Below are 20,385 nucleotides of genomic sequence, written 5' to 3' on the forward strand. Positions count from 1 at the left end.
GGGAATTGCAAACGTGTGCCTTATTATTGGTTATTGTAAATAATTTTCAAAAAAAAATATTTATCTTTTTTTAAAATCTTATATTTTCCAAAATATTTTCTTTTTTTTATTTTTATTTTGTCTCACTACTATGAACTCTCACCCCTTTGGCTATGAGTCTGGTTACAATAATGTTGCAGGAAGAAGAAATTACAATGAGAACAGGCATCAAGGTTGGAACAATCAAAGATGGGAGGAGCCACAAGGATTTGATCAACCCTCATGGCAACAACTACCTCCAATGGACTATCAACGACCACCACCATATGCCTATGAACCCTTTCCTCAACATAACTTTGGACCACCACACTCACAAGCCCCTTTTCGCCATTCACCTCCATATGACCCTAACCCTCAACCACCATACCAACCACCTTATGAACCATATGAACCATATATAGAACCACCCCAATTCCAACCCAATTACTCACAAGAACCACCACTTCAATATTCACCATCTCCATATCCATCAATCCAAGAGCATTATGATCCTACTTATGAAAACCGAGTGCATCAAGAGGCAAAGGATCGTCTCAAGGAAACAATGGATCGATTTCAGGCAACCACTCAACAACTGGGGCAAGTATTAAATTCAATGTGCTTCTAGACGCTTAAATACACAAGGATCAGCCACAGCCCCATGTGAACAGTCTAGTGAAGAGCGTAGCATGAAGGAGATACCAGAACCCCCAGTGAACAAGACAGAGAATGAATTCATACTAGAACAAGTAGAAGAAGCTGTCATTGTTCAAGAAGAAGAAGAAGTGGTTGAAGACTTAGGAGATGCAGAACCTCCATGGGAAAGTCAAGACATCGAGCCTCCTTCCAAGACGGTTGAAATTGATGCTGAGGAGGGTGTACAACTTCCAATGCATATCACAGTTGAAGACTTGGAAGAAGTTGATCAAGAGATGGAGATTCAAGAAGAAGAAGCACAACCTCCTATGCCCTTGGAAAGCAATGAAAAGGAGATTGAATTGAAAGAGAGCTACCAAGAGGAAGAGGTTGAAATTGAAGAAGTTTGCAAAGAGGTGGTAATTATCAGAGAAGAGCACAAGGGAGTGAAGCTTGCAATTTCATTAAAGATACCTCCCCCTAAGTCGCCATCATCCTTCACAACATTCAAGTGGGTAAAATTCATATCCCATAGCTTTCTAATCCCACTTGAATATGGGCTACTGGAGACGGATGGTCAACTTAGAGCTCTTTGCGGCATTAAGAGCAATAAGAAGATGGTCAGTGGTAAGAATTGTCCTGCAAGGTTCATCATGGTTGGAAGCTTTAAGCTTAAACGTAAAGGTTGGTATAGAGCTCAACTGAATGGGTCTAGGAAGTTGTTTGGTCGCTTACGTGAGAATTTAGACTGCTTGCCACCCGGATGGAACAATATTGCTCAACCAAAAGACGGGTGCAAGGGCAAGGTCTGGGACTCCGGAATCCATTCTACCAATCACCACTCTTGGGGCCTTGTCACTTGCTTTAACTTGCTTGAAGGCTTCCTACGCCTTGTTTGGGATCCCGGAGGCTATTGGAAGTACAAACATTGGTGGGGATTCCTGGATCAATACAAGCACAAGCCACCCTAGCAGGAAGCTCATCAAATGTCCAACTTAAGGACTTTAACTAAAAGTGCTAGGTGGGAGACAACCCACCATGGTATGATCGTTCATTTTTCATTTTTATTTAGTTTTATTTGCTTTTAAGTTTTATTTTATTTTATTGAACCTGGAATCATGCATAGCATTCACATTAAGCATTGCATTTGCATTTGCATATTGCATCAAAAAAAAGCGAGCACGCGACGCGACCGCATCAGCGACGCGTCCGCGTTGCAAGGAGATGAGAGAATAATAAAGTGAACAGAGAGTTACGCAGGAGCAGGGCTGGAGGCGCGCTATTAGCACAAATTAACTCCACGCGAATGCGTCGATGACGCGTCCACGTCATTTGGAAAAATAGCCTCCCACGCGACCGCGTCACCCACGTGGCCGCGTGACCTGAAATCGGCGTAAAAAGGGTGTATGGTCGAAAGTTAAGCTGGAATTGGGCTGGACCCGTGCTAGCAGCACAAGCCCTGCCACGCGAATGCGTCACCCACGCGTCCGCGTCATATTGGAAATAAGGCCATCCGTGCGATCGCGTCGACCACGCGACCGCGTCACCCTGGATTTTGGCAATAGCAAGTTTCGAACAGATAGTTGTGCGACCGCGAGGCTGCACTCGCGCCACTAGCACAAATCGAGTCACGCGATCGCGTGCCCCACGCGTCCGCGTCGCCAGCGTCGCACAACCTATCCAAATTAGTGCCAATTTTCTTATCTTTTCTTCTCCGAATCCTTATTCTTCTTATCTTTTCTTATTTCTTTCTTCTTCCTTTCTTATTTTCTCTTACTTCCAATTATTTAATTTATTTGCATCCTTTCATTCATTGCATATTTTTATTTTTTCTAAAATTATTATTGGTGTTCAAATATTCTTATTCAACTGTTACATCTTTTCTGGTATTTTCTTGATGCTTAGTGACTTGTTTAATTCTAATTGAGTAATATTATTTAAATCAATGCCAATCTTTTATATTTATATTACTTTTGCATTGACATAAATTTATATTATCTCTCTTTCCCATTGTTGCAAATTTTGCACCATTGATTTGCCATGTCCTTCCACTATTTTCTCACTTGCATGTTGTAGCTACCATGTAAATGAGACGCTTATCATTTGGCATTAACCCAATTATATTTTATTTATTTTCTATCTTTTTGGGTTACTTTTTCTTTTCCCTCTTCTTTCAGGATGGCCACCACGAAGGGAAAGAAAAAGCTTCTTAATGGGAAGACAAACAAGTCCATTAGCAAAATCCTTGGAGAAAAGCATCAGTTGGAGAAGACCCGTCCACCTGCACATCTCAGCATGCACCGAGGACGGTGCAATCTCTAAGTGTGGGAGGTTGATACCGATCTCCATGGGTTAGTACTTTCTTGTCTCAAACACCAATGTTTAAATTTTCTTTGTAGATTAGTTGTTGCATTTGTATATTTGTTTGATATTTGCATATTTTACCACTTGGTTAAAGTAATATTTTCTTTTTCAAGAAACCTTTTAGAGCATTTCACTAATTTGAATAAAATTTAATCTTACACTTGTTTGAAGAAATATTATTTTGGAACATGGATTAGAGTTCGAACACACAAAACCTGTGAGATTTTGAACCTATTTGAGTTGGTTGCATTTTATCAACCAAAATTTTGTTTTAGTGTGTATTTCTCTCTCTAAAATTGTGATCTTTGTCTTGCTTAATTCTATATTTTCATTGTTTAATGTATGCATGCACTTATATGATTGAGGCCTTGTTTCACTGAGCTTACATACCCATATACCCTTAACCCTCCATTATCCCTTGCAAACCAATTTGAGCCTATTTTACCCCTTTGTTCTTTATTTTAGCACATCATTAACTCTAAGCGAAAAACAATAATGTCCTTAATTTGAATCCTTGGTTAGCTTAAACTAATGAGAATGCTTATGATTTAAGTGTGGGAAAGTGGGTTTCGAAACATTTGGTTTGAATAACTGGGTGTTGTATATTTTAGTGAAAATGTGCAAAATAATGGTTGAGCACATGTTATTGCATTCAATACTTTAATCATATGCATTGAAAAAAATAAAAATAAAAAGAAAAAAGAAAAGAGCAATTAATAAAAGGGGACAAAATGCCCCAAAATAAATAGTGAAATCAATGCATATGAGCTGTACTCAAAACTTGGAATGCATAAACATGTGAGAAGCACAATTAATGGGAAGATAGATTTTGTATTTTAATGAAATGGATTGTCTTAAGTTAGGTGGAAAGTTTATGTTAATTAAGGATTCAAATTTTAGTCCACTTGGCCAAATACAATCCTACCTTGACCCTAACCCCATTACAACCCTTAAAAGACCTCTTGATTTGTGTATTGGTGCATTAAATTTATGTTGATTGTTAGATGAAGAGCAAGCCTTAGAAATCAAGGTTAGTAGAGAATTGAGAGATCGAACCTTAAACACCTGAGTGATTAGAATGTATACACTACCAGTAAGGGTTCGATGCTCAATTCCTTGTTCCCCGCTTTCATAAGCTATTTTCTTCTTACAAGTCTATTTGTGCTTTATTTTTATGATTTGAATTAGTGAAATCCAGTTCATGTATGTTCTTAAAAGAATTGTTTACTTTTAACCAAGTAGGTAGAAGCATTTTGCATTTAGTTGCATTCGTAGGTTGCATCTCATACATTCTATCATTCCTCTTCATCTCTTTATAATTTCTCTTGAGCTTAGCATGAGGACATGCTATTGTTTAAGTGTGGGGAGGTTGATAAACCACTATTTCATGGTTTATTTTGTGCTCAATTGAGTGGATTTTATCAACTCTTTACCCACTTATTCGTACTATTCGCATGTTTTACATTTGCCTTCCTAATTATGTGCTTTGATTGAAAACATGCTTCTTTGATCTTATATTTGCTTATTATTAATCCTCTCTTATTACCATTAGATGCCTTGATATGTGTGTTAAGTTTTTTCAGAGATTATAAGGCAGGAATGGCTCAGAGGATGGAAAGGAAGCATGCAAAAATGGAAGGAATACAATAAGTTGGAGAAATTGCTAAGCTGTCCAGCCTGACCTCTTCGCACTCAAATGGCTATAACTTTAGCTACAGAGGTGCAAACGACGCGGTTTCAGTTGCGATGGAAAGCTAACGTCCGGGGCTTCGATTTGATATATAATTTGCCATAGCTGCCCCGACGCCAGGCGACGCGAACGCGTGAGTCACGCGGACGCGTGAGTCACGCGGACGCGTGACCTGACAGGACCGCAACCCGCGCGGCCGCGTGAGCTATGCGGCCGCGTCACTTTTCCGCGACCTGTACGGACCAGAAAGCACTGGAAGTGATTTCTGGACTGTTTCTGACCCAGTTTTCGGCCCATAGGACACAGATTAGAGGCTATAAAGTGGGGGAATGCATCCATTCATAATCATGCACTCATAATTCACTTTCCATGATTTAGATTTAGTTTTGAGAGAGGGTCTCTCCTCTCTCTCTTAGGATTAGAAATTAGGATTTTTAGAAACTAGGATTTAGGACTTCTCTTAGCTTTCTAGAGTGACTTTCGATCTAGGTTTAATATTCCTTTTTTCTATTTAAATCTCTCTTTTATATTTTGATTACTCTGAAGCTTTTATTATGTTTAATTGATGTTGCCCAATTGGCTGTTGATATTTTCCGTGTTAGAATTGACATTTTTATTTAATGATATTTGAGGTATTTCAGTTTACTATTGCTCTCTTTGATTTATGTTATTGTTGCTTCCCATCTGAGGATATTTTCACTCTAGTAATTTTACTTTTTCCCCTTTTGGCTTTGGTTAAATAATTGGTAACTCTTGATTTATCAACCTCATTGTTGATTGGAAATTGGAATTAATTCATCCACTTAACTTACCTTCATAGTTAGAGGTTAACAAGGTGGGATTGAAATCCAATTCTCATCACAATTGATAAGGATAACTAGGATAAGACCTCCAGTTCTTATACCTTGCCAAGAGATTTTATTAGTTTTATTTTATTTTACTTATCATATAATATATTTGCACCTTACTTCCAAAATCCCAATTTACAACTCATAACCAATAATAAGAACATACCTCCCTGCAATTCCTTCAGAAGACGACCCGAGGTTTGAATACTTCGGTTATCAATTTTAAAGGGGTTTGTTACTTGTGACAACCAAAACGTTTGTACGAAGGGATTTTTGTCGGTTTAGAGACTATATCTACAACGCGACTATTTTTATGAAATTCTTTACTGACAAAAATCCTAACGTCAATATTATCAATGCATTTTTTTAGGATGCTTGTTCTAATTGATCATCACCTATTTCATGCATTGAGATTGTGGAATTGTGAAATTGGATCGGGAGCTTACCTAGTGACGTATTTTTGAGCTTTTCAAGCTTTGTGGACCATGCTTGCTATGTGAAATGATTTTTGACTTCTATGTCCTTTTCCTAAGTTCCATAGCATCCATGTGCTCCACCTCTATGTCACTTAGGTGTTGCAACAACTTTAATAGGTGTCATTGATTGTGGTGTAAGTTTCATATGCCAATATGTTCATCAAGTTTACTTACACATCAATCAATGCCCATTGATTATCCAATTTCACAATTGTTTGATTTTTGCTTGAATGCTTTTATGCTTCTTCACTACTTGTTTGGTTGCCTTAACCTACAAGTCTTTTAAAGTATCTCAAGCACACTAGAATGAGTGAAGTGCATGTTTTCTTTTATGTAATTGTGACATAACTTTTGTACTAATGTGTATGTGTTCTAAACCATGCGCAATTTTAGAACTCACACACTTAGTTTTCCTCAATGCCACGCCAATTCACTCACTCAATTCTAGTGATTTACCTCATTCCAACAATTCACACTTCGTTGCTTTTGTATTTTCTCATCTTACGGTGTTTATTTTGTTTTTCATGATTGATGCACCATAAGCAAAAATGGAAGCGGAAGAAAGAACACGCAGCAACTAGTTGACCTACCAGCTGAAGGTAGCAACTAGGAAAGTCGCCGTACCCCCTTGCTCATTTAGTACACCGAGGACGGTGCAAACTTTTAAGTGTGGGGAGGTCGTCCGACCACTCGGCATTTTTGGGTAACAAGTCTCTAATCCCAACACTTTTGCATTTCATTTTAGGATTTTTAGTTGCATTTTCTTGCTTTGCATATGTATATATTAAGCTTAGCCAAAATCATGATATTTTCCAAGAATTTTATCTATAGGGCACCCCAATTGATTAGATAAAAAAAAATTTTTAAGAACTTGCTTGAATTATACAATTGTGGATCATGTTTTTGAGCTAAGAACACAAGCATGTGAGATTTGAGCCTAATTGTGTCGTTACATCATATAGCCACTTATTTTCATTCTTGTGTGCATTGTTCTCTTCCTATGATTGTAATCTTTGATTTGTTTGATTCTTTATGTCCATTATTTGTGTATACATGCATTTATATGATTGAGGCCATTGTTCAAATAGCTCACTTACCCAAATAGCCTACCTTTTATCTTCCATTGTTAACCAATTTTGAGCCTATGCCTAACCCATTTGTTCTTAATGTTAGCACATTACAAGCCTTAAGTGAAAAACAATAAATGTCCCTTGTTTGGATCTTTGATTAGCTTAAGCTAGTGAGAGTGCTTATCATTTAAGTTTGGGAGAGTTGGGGACATTGGGTAGAGATAAAAGTGTGTTTACATCTTTGTTGAAAAATCTTGGGAATTGGGTACATACTCATGTATTAATCAAATGTGAAACCATATGCATTGGTACTTCTATATATACTTGATGAAAAAAATTAATATAGAAAAAGAAAGAAAAAGAATTGCAATAAAAAGGGGACAAAATGCCCCAAGGTGAAGTTCAATAAAAGTCAATGCATACGTATGGTGATCAAAAAGAGAATACATGAGTGTGTGTGAGAAAGTGAAGAATGGGTAGTCAGGTTTGTTTAGAATTGTATAGGTTGTCATAGGTTAGGTGGGAAGTTTAAGTTAATCAAAGATTCAAATTTCTAGCTCACTTGACCATATGCATCCTACCTTGACCCTAGCCCCATTACAACCTATGGGAAGTCCTCATGATAATTGTATGCATGCATAAAGTAATTGTTGATTGTTAGATAAAAAACAAATCTTGGAAAGCATGATTAGGGGAGAATTGAGTGAATCAACCCTATACACTTAAGTGCCTAGAGCGGATACACGTCCGGTGAGGGTTTGATGATTGGATTTTTGACGGTTTAGAATTTCACTAATGAAATCTCATTGTAAAGTATAGTTTCTAAACCAAACAATAATCCTTTCATACAAAAGATTGTTTATCACAAGTAACAAACCCCTAATTTTATAAACCGAAGTATTCAAACCTCGGGTCGTTCTCCCTAGGAATTGTAATGAAGTGTCTTGTTATTGGTTATGAGTTATTTTGGGGTTTTGGATAAGAAGCATGAAAAGTAAATGGCAATGAAAATAAACTAACAACTATAAAAGGCTCTTGGCAAGGTATGAAAATTAGAAGTCCTATCCTAGTTATCCTCCTCAATTGGGATGAGAATTGTTCATTGCTCCCACTTAGTTAACCTCTAACCCTGGAGGAAAGTCAAGTGGATGAATCAATTTGATTCCTCAAGCCCTAATCAACTCCTAAAGGAAAGACTAGCTTTAGAGGCATTCAAATCAATTAGCAACTTCTAATTATCATTCAACAAGGGAATTAGATAACTCAAGAGTCACTAATTACTCTACCTAGGCCAAGAGGAACAAAACCTACACTAAAATCCAACCAAGCATTTCATCAAACACTTGGAAGGCACAAAAGAAAAGCATAGTAAATTGAGAACAAGAATAAAATCTAACAGCAATTATTGCAAAGAATTAACAACAACAATCAAGGAAATCACAATTATCATGAATTACCTCAAATTGCATTATTGAAAGAGGAATTAAAAGAACAACAATCTATCCAAAACAAAATGAAGAATTACAATTATTAAAGCACATAACTAGAAAGATGAGGAGGAGAAGATTAAGAATTGGTAAATGAAAAGTGAATCAAAGCATGAATTAAACCTAGATCTAAGAAGAGAGATTAACCTAAACCTAATCCTAATTCTAGAGAGAAGTGAGAGTTTCTCTCTCTAAAACTAACTCTAAACTAATCCTAATTATGCTATATGCTTCCAAGATGTCTTCCCCTTCAATCCTTGATCCTTTTATTCCTTCCTCTCAGCAATTGGCGCCAAAATGGGTTCAGAAAAACTCTCAAATCGCCAGGCACGTGTTGCTTTAATGAAGTCATGTGCGGTCATCGACGCGTGCGCGCACGGTACGCGTGCGCGTCCCTGATCGATTCTGCAATGTGCGCGCGAGCGCCTTGTGCGTGTGGGCGTGCTTGGCCGAGATCAATTCTCTTGTCTTTTGTGCTTCTCTCCACTTGCATGCTTCCTTCTTTGCTCCTTTGATCCATGCCTAACCTATTTCAATCCTGGAATTACTAGCAAACACATCAAGGCATCTTATGGAATCAAGGAGAAATTAGAATTCATCAAAATAAGGCTTAAAAAGCATGTTTTTACACTTAAGCATAAATATGGGAGAGATAACAAAACCATGCTAATTCATAGGCTAAATGTGACAAAAGGTTATCAAAATACTCTAAATTCAATACAAGATAAACCCTAAAAATGGGGTTTATCAGGGTTCGATCGCTCAAGTACATGTTTCCACCCTTAATCATCTTTTCTTGCAAGTTTGTAAAATCATTCAACGATTCAATTCAATTGTGGGTTGATTTGATTGATATTGCTTAAGCCCTTATACTTATATATGTATTCTTGGAAATTGACATGTTTTGACCAAGTGAATGCATTCATGTAGATAGATTGCATATAGATAGATTGCATTTAGTAGTTTGCATTGAATAAATGTGATACCCTTTGCTTCTTTCTTGATTTTAGCATGAGGACATGCTTAGTTTAAGTGTGGGGAGATTTGATAAACCCCGATTTTGTGGTTTATTTTGTCCTTATTTTGGGGGATTTATCCACTTTTTCCCACATTTATTTAATGAAATAGCATGGTTTTGTACTTCTCCCTTGAATTGTGCTTAAATGTAAAAACATACTTTTTAGGCCTTAAATTGGTGATTTTAATTCACTTTAATCCCATTCAATGCCTTGATGTGTTTGTTAAGTAATTTCAGGTTCATAAGGCAAGTATTGGATGGAAGAAATGAGGAGAAAAGCATGCAAAGAGGAGAATGCATGAAGAAACAAAGATATGGAATGCACCAATGGACGCGCACGCGTACAAGGCGCGCACGCAAAAAAAGTCGCTTCTCACAAGGACGCGCACGCGTACACGCCGCTTACGCGCGGATTGGGAATTTGCCATCGATGCGCACGCGCACATGCCGCGCGCACGCCGATACTCTTACATGGCCCACTTAATGGCAAAAACGCTGGGGGAGATTTCTGAGCAGCCCAAGCCCAATTCCAACTTGTTTCTGAGTGTATTTCATGCAGAATTGAAGTCCAAGCAAGGAGGAAGCAATTAATTGTAGGTTTTAGCATCATGTAGGTTAGTTTCTAGAGAGAGAAGCTCCCTCTTCTCTCTAGAATTAGGTTAGGTTAATTTCCATCTTAGATCTAGGTTTAATTACATGTTTTTATCTTGTTTCTTTTATGATTTCTTACTTCTACTCCTTCATTCTCATGATTTGTAGTGTTAATTTCCCTTTTTGTTCTCTTTTATGTTCATGAACCCATGTTGGATTTGATTTACTTTTAATGCAATTTAATGTTTGTTGTTCTTTTATTGTTGATTTGAATTGTGGATTTACTTTTCTTGCAATTGGTAGTTGGTAGATTTTATATTCTTGCTCATTTACCATGCTTTCCATTTGTACCCACCAAGTGTTTGACAAAATGCTTGGTTGGACCTTAGAGTAAATTTTGAGCATTCTTGGCTTGGAAAGAGTGATTGGGCAATCTTGAGTAATGAAAACCCAACTTATGTTAGTGATCTAGAGTTGTTAGCTAGTATTGTTTCCATTGACGCTAATCTTTTGCTAATTTAATTAGTGAGTTGATTAGCACTTATGGAAGATTGTTTCCATTGACGCCAATCTTTTGCTAGTTTAATTAGTAAGTCGATTAGGACTTTTGGATTGAGATTAGCTAGTCTCATTAGACTTTCTCCGTATTTGTTGGAGTTGACGTAATGGGATAAATTCTTGTTTATATTTGTAACATGATTGATTATCTTGTTTGACTTTTCCCCTCTTTGTTGGAGTTGACTAAATAAGATGAATTAATCATGCATGACTAGGATAGAAAGCCTATGATCTCAATCCATTGCCATGAATGTCTCTCTTTATTACTTGCTTTCTTTAATTACTTGCTCAACTTACTTTTCTTGTCTTTTTATTTTATTGCCCCTCTAATCAACCAAAAACCCCCTATAACCCTCATAGCCAATACTCATACATTTCATTGCAACTCTTCGTGAGACGATCCGGAGTCCAAATACTCCAGTTATAAATTCATTTGGGGTTTGTTACTAGTGACAACCAAAATTTTTGCATGAAAGGATTATTGATTGGTTTGGAAACTATACTTCATAACGATACTTCATTAGATAAATTCTAAACTGTCAAGAAATCCGATCATCACTACCTGACATAGATAAAATTGCCCAAGACTCAAAATAGCATCCATAGTGGCTAAAATATAATTAATTCTTAATTAAACTCAACAATTTAAGTGCAAATTCACTAGGAAAAGATAGACAAGATGCTCACGCATCACAACACCAAACTTAAACTGTTGCTTGTCCTCAAGCAACCAAAACTAATATAAGCTTATAATGTGAATTTGCATGAGAATGAGAGTTCGATTAAGCTCGTGTTTGTTCTTATAGTGGGGTTTACAACTGCAATCCTGAATAGGTTTGGCATCTCACTCTCCCATGCGTCAGAAGAATATTAATGTCATTCAGAATTTGAATCCGGATAATATTATGAATTCTCTGATCTTTTATATTTCAGTTTAATCCTTGAACACAGCAAAATTTACTTTAATTTATTTTTCTTTGGTGCTTTGCACCTTAAGCCTAGCCGTGACTTTAAATGTTTTGTCTCAAGAGTAACTTGACACAGAAACACCACTAGCACTTAACTGGGGAACTCTCTTTGAGTTCTGATTTTTCTTTCAGTTACTCCCAGACAGTGGTGCTCAAAGCCTTTGGCATACTCTGTTAAACGCACTTGGTCTCGACTCTAAGTGTTCTGTCTTAAGGATTACTTGACACAATCACACCACAAGCATATGATTAGGGAAACAACTCTTTGAGCTTTTAATCATGTCTGACCTCCCTAGTCATTGATGCTCAGAGCCTTGGACCTTGCTTTTATTATTATTTATTTTTTTCTTTTGCTGTTTCTTTTACTTCGAGGATTAAATTTTTGTTTATTTCAAAGAAGTCATAATAATTCTCTAAATTCATATTCCTTATACATCAACATCCTTTGATTCAAATTCAAATATGCACCGTTCATATCATGCATTCAAAAATCATAGAAAATACCACCACCTTTAAGTAAATCAGACTATTCTTAAAATTAACTCAATTTCTCATGCAATACATCACTTCTTTTTCTTTTCTTTTTAGATTCAGGTTCAGTGAGTGGTACATGAAACATCTTTTCAGCCTTAAAGTAATTAAAAGAAAACTAAACTGGTCTTAGGATTCTAACTAATAAAGGATCATGCAACAAACAAAGCAAAATAGCATAAAGCCGGAACATAACATAGAAAAAGAGGGGAGGAAAAAAATGAAAGGAACTCAACCACCTTAGTTATCCTAGCGGTCGCTTTATTCTTCCGGTTGTGCTCTTCAATGAAGATGATTCGCCTGCCTTTTGTGCCAGAAAACCAATAAGCGCAGCATCATCAACACCAAACTTAAAGGTTTGCTTGTCCTCAAGTAAAGAAGAACTGAAAGTAGAAGAGACAAATATTATGAGGAGAGAAAAATAAAAGGATAAAAGAATAAGAGAGAATTAGGATTGGGAGAGAGAGAGAGAGAAAGAAAACTAGGCGGCACAAGCGATGCGTACGCGTACGGCACGCGTACGCGTGGGTCGCGCATTTTTCGTAATGACGCGTTAGCGTCATGCACGCGATCGTGTGCCCTGGGTTTTGTGCATTTTGCGCGAAACCAGCTGTGCGCCCGCATGACTTTCTGTTTGCATGGCTTAAGAACCAAATTTTCATACGACGCGGGCGCGTCATGCACGCGATTGCGTGGGTGGCCATATGTGCAATTGACGTGGTCGCGTTGATCACGCGTACACGTGGCCAAATTTGTGCTTTCAGCACACTTCTTGCCCCAAGCCAGCACAACTCTCTGCCCAAACACTCTTTTACGTCGATTTTGCAGGTCACGCGTACGCGTCATTGAAGCGCACGCGTGGATGGGGATAATTGCAAATGACGCACATGCGTGAGGTACGCGTACGCGTGGGTTGTTTATGCTAAAGGCTTGGTTCCGGCGCCATTCCCGCTCAACTCTCTGTCAAATTTTATTTTTCACTCACACATGATCGACGCGTTCGTGTCAGTGACGCTTGCGCGTCGTATGCGCTTTTTTTTTAATATAGAGCTTGAGGTGTTCAGTTCCTGTGATAAAATAGCTGCATGATCAGAAAATTAGTAAGAACTCAATAAAAATCAAACAAGTAAGAAAACTACTACTACGAAAAATAACTAAGGATACAAAATTATCGGGTTGCCTCCCGACAAGCGCTTCTTTATCATCACTAACTTGACGGTCAGTTCTGCTAATTCAGCAGATGAGTGGACCTCTGGCGATCAATCTCGCCTCCAAAAAAGTACTTCAACCTCTGCCCATTCACTGTGAATTTCCTGTCAGAATTCTCTTCCTGTATTTCCACATGACCATATGGTGAAGCTCTGGTAACCACAAATGGTCCTGACCATCGGGATTTCAGCTTCCCGAGAAAGAATTTGAGCCTTGAATTATATAGAAGCACTCTTTGTCCTGGCTCAAAGACTCTGATGGAAATCTTTTTGTCATGCAGTAGCTTGGTTCTCTCCTTATAGAGCTTGGCATTCTCATAGGCTAAATATCTGAATTCATCAAGCTCATTCAATTGAAGCATTCGCTTAATTCCTGTAGCTTCTGAATCAAGGTTCAGATATCTGATTGCCCAGTAAGCTTTATGCTCCAGCTCAACTAGCAAGTGACAGGCTTTGCCATAGACCAACTGATAAGGAGACATGCCAATGGGAGTCTTGTACGCTATCCGGTATGCCCAGAGAGCATCATCAAGCTTCCTAGACCAGTCCTTTCTTGAAATACTGACGGTCTTCTCTAGAATCCTCTTAAGTTCCCTGTTGGAAACTTCAACCTGTCCACTTGTCCGAGGGTGAAAAGGGGTTGCCACTTTATGACAGACTCCATATCTCTGTAGAAGAGAGTCCAATTGTCTATTGCAGAAATGACTTCTTCCATCACTAATGAGTGTCCTTGGGACACCAAACCGGCTAAAGATATATCTCTGAAGAAAGCTCATTACCACTTTGGCATCATTGGTGGGCAAAGCCACAGCTTCCACCCATTTGGACACATTGTCAACTGCCACTAGAATATAGTTCTTTGAATGTGAGGGTGGGAAAGGTCCCATGAAATCAATACCCCATACATCAAAAAACTCAACCTCAAGAATTTCCTGCTGTGGCATTTCATGGTTGGCAGGGAGATTTGCAGCTTTTTCACATCTACCACAGTGCTTCACAAATGCTCTTAAGTCCCTGAAGAGAGTCGGCCAGTAAAACCCGCTCTGAAGGACTTTTGTAGCTGTTCTTTCACCACGAAAATGGCCTCCATAATCAGACTCGTGACAGTGCCAAAGAATCTGCTACTTTTCCGCATCCGGGACACATCTCCAGATTATTCCATCTGAGCACCTTTTAAAAAGGTATGGTTCTTCCCAAATGTAGTACTTTGCATCAGTCAATAGCTTCTTCACTTGTTGCCTACTCTACTCCCTTGGGATAAAATTCATGGCCTTATAATTTGCAATTTCTGCAAACCATAGAGCCTGTTGAATGAGGAACAATTGTTCATCCGGAAACATCTCAATCACAGTTGTGGGTGGTTGTACTCCTGCTTCAGGCTCAATTCTGGAAAGATGGTCAGCTACTTGATTCTCTGACCCTTTGTTGTCTTTTATCTCAATATCAAACTCCTGAAGGAGCAATACCCATCTGATTAATCTTGGTTTAGAATCCTGTTTTGGTTAGAAGGTACTTTAAAGCAGCATGATCAGTATAAATAATAACCTTAGAACCAAGTAAATAGGACCTAAACTTATCAACAGCATACACAACAGCTAATAATTCCTTTTCTGTAGTTGTGTAATTCTTTTGGGCATCATTTAACACACGATTAGTATAGTAAATGACATGTACAAGCTTACCATGCCTCTGTCCTAAAACAGCTCCTATAGCAAAATCACTAGCATCACACATTAATTCAAATGGTAGATCCCAAGTCAAGGGGAGCTATAATGGGGGCAGAGGTAAGGTTTGCTTTCAAGGTTTCAAAAGCATGCAAACAATCAGAATCAAAGACAAAAGGAACATCAGCAACCAAGAGGTTGCTTAGAGGTTTAGCAATTTTAGAAAAATCCTTTATAAATCTTCTATAAAATCTCGCATGACCCAAGAAACTCTTGACTGCCTTAACATTAGTTGGTGGTGGTAATTTTTCAATTACCCCCACCTTTGCTCTATCAACCTCAATTCCCTTACTTGAAATCCGGTGTCCAAGAACAATACCTTCTGTAACCATAAAATGACATTTTTCCCAATTTAAAATAAGGTTTGATTCTTGACACTGTTTCAATACAAGAGATAAATGATTAAGGCAGGATTCAAAAGAATTACCAAAAACAAAAAAGTCATCCATAAATACCTCAATAAACTTTTCAACCATATCAGAAAAAATTGAAAGCATACACCTCTGAAAATTTTGCTGGAGCATTGCAAAGTCCAAAAGGCATTCTTCTGTAGGCAAATACTCTAAAGGGGCATGTGAATGCTGTCTTCTCTTGATCTTGAGGATCCACTACAATTTGATTATATCCAGAATATCCATCTACAAAATAATAAAATGCATGACTAGCTAACCTCGCAAGCATCTGATCAATGAAAGGTAGGGGAAATAATCCTTTCTTGTAGCATTGTTGAGTCTCCTGTAATCTATACACATTCTCCATCCTGTGACAGTTCTTGTGGGAATAAGCTCATTCTTTTCATTCTTGATCATTGTCATCCCTCCTTTCTTTGGAACTACCTGCACAGGACTTACCCAAGGACTGTCAAAAATAGGATAAATAATTCCTACTTCCCATAGTTTCATTACCTCCTTTTGGACCACCTCTTTCATGGTTGGATTGAGTCTCCTTTATGGTTGCACGACTGGTTTAGCATCATCTTCAAGGAGGATCTTGTGCATACACTTGGTTGGACTAATCCCCTTTAAGTCACGAATGGTCCACCCAAGAGTTGTTTTATGGCTCTTGAGCACTGAAATAAGTGCCTCTTTCTCTTCAGGCTTCAGAGAAGAGCTATAATCACTGGATATGAGTCATTCTCACCCAAGAACACATACTTCAGAGAAGGAGGTAAGGATTTGAGCTCAAGCTTGGGGGCTTCCTCCTCTGCTTTAGGCGTGTGAACCATAGCTTTCTGGGGTGGTAAATTATCAATTTCAACTAATTCATACTCAGAGATAGGATCCAGAAATGTCATCATGCACCTCAGCTTTTAGTACCTCTTGAACAAGTGGTTCAATAACATCCATTTTCATACACCCTTCAGAATCATTAGGGTGTTTGAGAGCTTCAAAAATATGAAGGACCACCTATTCTTCATTGACCCTCAGGATTAATTCACTATTTTGTACATCAATCAGAGCTCTACCTATAGCTAAAAAGGGTCTACCAAGTATAATAGAGGATTCTACCTCCTCTTCCATGTCTAATATAACAAAATCAACAAGAAAGATGAATGGTCCTACTTTAACAAGTAAATCCTCAACAACACCCAATTTAATAGAAAGATCAGCAAGTTGAAGGGAAATACGAGTGGGTTTTACCTCCTCAATTTGAAGCTTTTTCATTACTAAAAGTGGCATTAGATTGATGCTAGCTCCAAGGTCACATAAAGCTCTCTAAATGGTGACGTCTCCAGTGGTGCAAGGAATCACAAAGCTCCCTAGATCTGGCATCTTCTCAGGAATGTTGTGTTGAATAATAGCACTGCACTCCTTGGTTAATACCACGGTTTCTTGTTCCTTCCAGTTCCTCTTGTGGGTCAACAATTCTTTCATAAATTTAGCATAGAGAGGCATTTGCTCTAGAGCCTCTACAAAGAAAATGTTAATCTGTAGCTTCTTGAAGACATCTAAAAATTTAGAGAACTGCTTTTCTTTGGAAGCCTTCTGAAGTCTCTGAGGATATGACATTTTTGGCTTGTATTCAGGAGCCTTTGGCAATGTAAGATACGTGTCTAGAGAGTCAGGGAATGGGTTGTCTGCACGCTTTGGAGGGGCGTGCTCCACTTCATCCTTTTTCTCCTCTGGAGCTTTCTTTTCAACTAGCTCTTCATTGGCCCTTGTCTCAGAACCAGCTGTTTTACCACTTCTCAATTGGATAACCTTGCAGTCTTCTCTTGGGTTCACCACTGTATCACTTGGAAATGTACTTGTACACCTCTCCGGTATTTGCTTACTCAGCTGGCCCATTTTAACTTCTAAGTTTCTAATGGAGGCTCTGGTTTCCTACATAAAACTCCTTATCATCTCCCAATTAGAATCTTCCTTGGATTTGGAGTTAGCCTGCTGAGGCTGAGGTTGGTGGTTATTGTAACTATTTTGTTGGAAGCCGCCCTGAGAATTATTGTTGAAATTCTGAGGTCTCTGAGGTTGGTCTCTCCACCCAAAATTTAGGTGATTTCTCCATCCTTGATTGTAAGTCTGAGAATAGGGGTCATTATTGGGATTTTTAGAACCACTCCCCATGTAATTGACCTGTTCAGAAGAGGATTGAGCATACCCAAAATTATCATTTTGCACTAAATTTCCTCCCATGTCATAGGAGATCTCTTGAGGTGGATTTTGGGTGTTGATAGCTGAGACTTGCATGCCACCCATGTGTTGAGTAAGTAGATTTATTTGCTGAGACATAAGCTTGTTCTGAGCAAGAATAGCATTAAGAGCTTCCACTTCCATGATACCCTTCTTCTGAGGACCCTCAGAGTTCACGGAATTCCTGTTAGATGAGTATAAATATTGGTTGCTAGCAACCAATTAATAAGCTCAATAGTCTCCTCCGGTGTCTTTTTTTGTGCAATGAACCTCCTGCAGAATTGTCTAAGCACATCTTGGACATTTCACCCATGCCTTCATAGAAGATATCTAGTTTTGTCCATTTGGAGAACATGTTTGGAGGGCATTGTCTAATCAGTAGCTTGTATCTCTCCCAAGCTTCATACAGAGTCTCACCATCATTCTGCCTGAAGGTCTGAACCTCCACCCTAAGCTTAGTCAGCTTCTTTGGTGGGAAAAATTTAGTGAGAAATTTAGTAACCACCTTGTTTCAAGTATCCAAGCTCTCCTTGGGTTGAGAATCTAGCCATAGCTTTGCTCCATCCCTTAGAGCAAACGGGAATAGCATGAATTTATACACATCCGGGTTTACTCCATTTGTCTTCACAGTATCACAAATTTGCAGAAAACTAGAGATAAATTGATTTGGGTCTTCATGGGGAAGACCATCATACTGGCAGTTTTGTTGCACCAGAGTGACCAGTTGAGGCTTCAACTCAAAGTTGTTCGCAGCAATAGGAGGCACCGCAATTCTCTTTTCATTCGGGTTTGTCGCATTGGTATTATCAGTATTAATTGGATCCATAGTGGATTCTGCAGCCTTGTAAAGTTTTGCTTGTTGTAAACGCCGCCTGAAAGTCCTTTCAGGTTCAGGATCAAAGTCTAAGAGATGTTCTTTGTCTCTGTTCCTGCGCATAAACAAACAGCAAACAAGAAAGAATGGGAATCTCTACGTCAGAGTACAGAGAATTCCAAGTGAGGTATCCTATGTAAAAATACTAAATAAAATAAATAAATAAATAGAAAAAAGATAATAAATAGTCAACACCAAACTTAATTTCAGAAATTAAGAAAAATATTCATGCTATCTATTTATTAAAAAAAATTTGTAAAATAAATTTTAATAAAATTAAAAATAAAACGCCTAACCTAAACAATCAAATAACTGATAGTTGTTAATCACAGTCAATCCCCGGCAACGGCACCAAAAACTTGGTGCAGTATTTTACAACCCACAAACTAACCGGCAAGTACACCGGGTCGTACCAAGTAATAGCTTACGTGAGTAAGGGTCGATCCCACGAGGATTGATGGATCAAGCAACATTAGCGTTTGATATATAGGATTAGTTAGGCAAGTAGAAAATGGTTTTGAGATATTCAAAGAGCATTAAACAGTACTTTAAGAATTTCAGAAAGCAAGCAGCAATGAGTTGGGAATAAAATATTTGAGAAAGCAGTCAAGGTTTGAGAGTTATCTATTTTTTTTTTATTTATTTTTCTTACTAACTACTTTAATCATGCAAGATTTAATTTCATGGCAAACTATATTTGACTAGACCCTAATTCCTTAGACCTTCCTAGTCTCCTCTAAAATTCATTAACTGCCAATTCCTTGGTCAATTAATTCCAATTAGAGGGTGATGATCAATTTCTAGTTTATATGCCAAAAGAATCCTAATTATCCAAAAATAAGGGGATTATATGTCACGTATCCCGTTAAATACAAACAATTAGAAATTCAGTATAATATGTTTTCAAGCTGTTGTTCAAGTAAAGAGCTTTTCCAAATTTTACAAGAACTCAATTAGAACATGGGTCATACTTCCGTTCCACTCAATGTTCATAAAATAAAGAATGAAAACAATGATTGAAGTATAAATCTAAACATGGATTAAATTATAAAGATCAAACGAATAAATCCATACAAATAGACAGAGCTCCTAACCTTAACAATGGAGGGTTAGTTGCTCATGGTTCAGAGAGAAAATAAGGATTGTCAAAATATACAGAGTTCTTATCTGATGGCATCTAAATTCCTATTTATAACTAATCCTAATAACTTTAAAATCTAATTATCTAAAAATAATATCTTTTCCTAAAAATCATATTTGAATTTAAATTCGAATTAATTTACAAGTCTTTCGCTGATGGGTGGGGACCACTTGATTTGTCCATTATGCAGCTTCTAATCTGTGTTTTCTGGGCTGGAAACTGGGTCAAAACGCGGCCCAAAATCCACGCCAGTGCTTTTTGTAAATTCTGTAGATCGCGCACGTCACGCGTACGCGTCAATCACACGTACGCATCACTGGTCTTCTTCGCAAGTCACGCGGACGTGTCGGTCACGCGGACGCGTCGGTCACGCGGACGCATCACTGAGCAAATCTTCAATTCACACGTGCGCGTCAGTCACGCGCACGCGTCACCATGGATACTTCTAGATCACGCGCATGTGTCAGGCACGCGTGCGCGTCGCTCCTCGCAGCCATCTCCTTTGATTCTTGTGCTGCAGAAACTCCGTCAAATTCCGCCGAATGCTATCTGA

The sequence above is a fragment of the Arachis hypogaea genome, chromosome 1 (assembly GCF_003086295.3).
Source record: "Arachis hypogaea cultivar Tifrunner chromosome 1, arahy.Tifrunner.gnm2.J5K5, whole genome shotgun sequence".
Taxonomy (NCBI): Eukaryota; Viridiplantae; Streptophyta; class Magnoliopsida; order Fabales; family Fabaceae; genus Arachis; species Arachis hypogaea.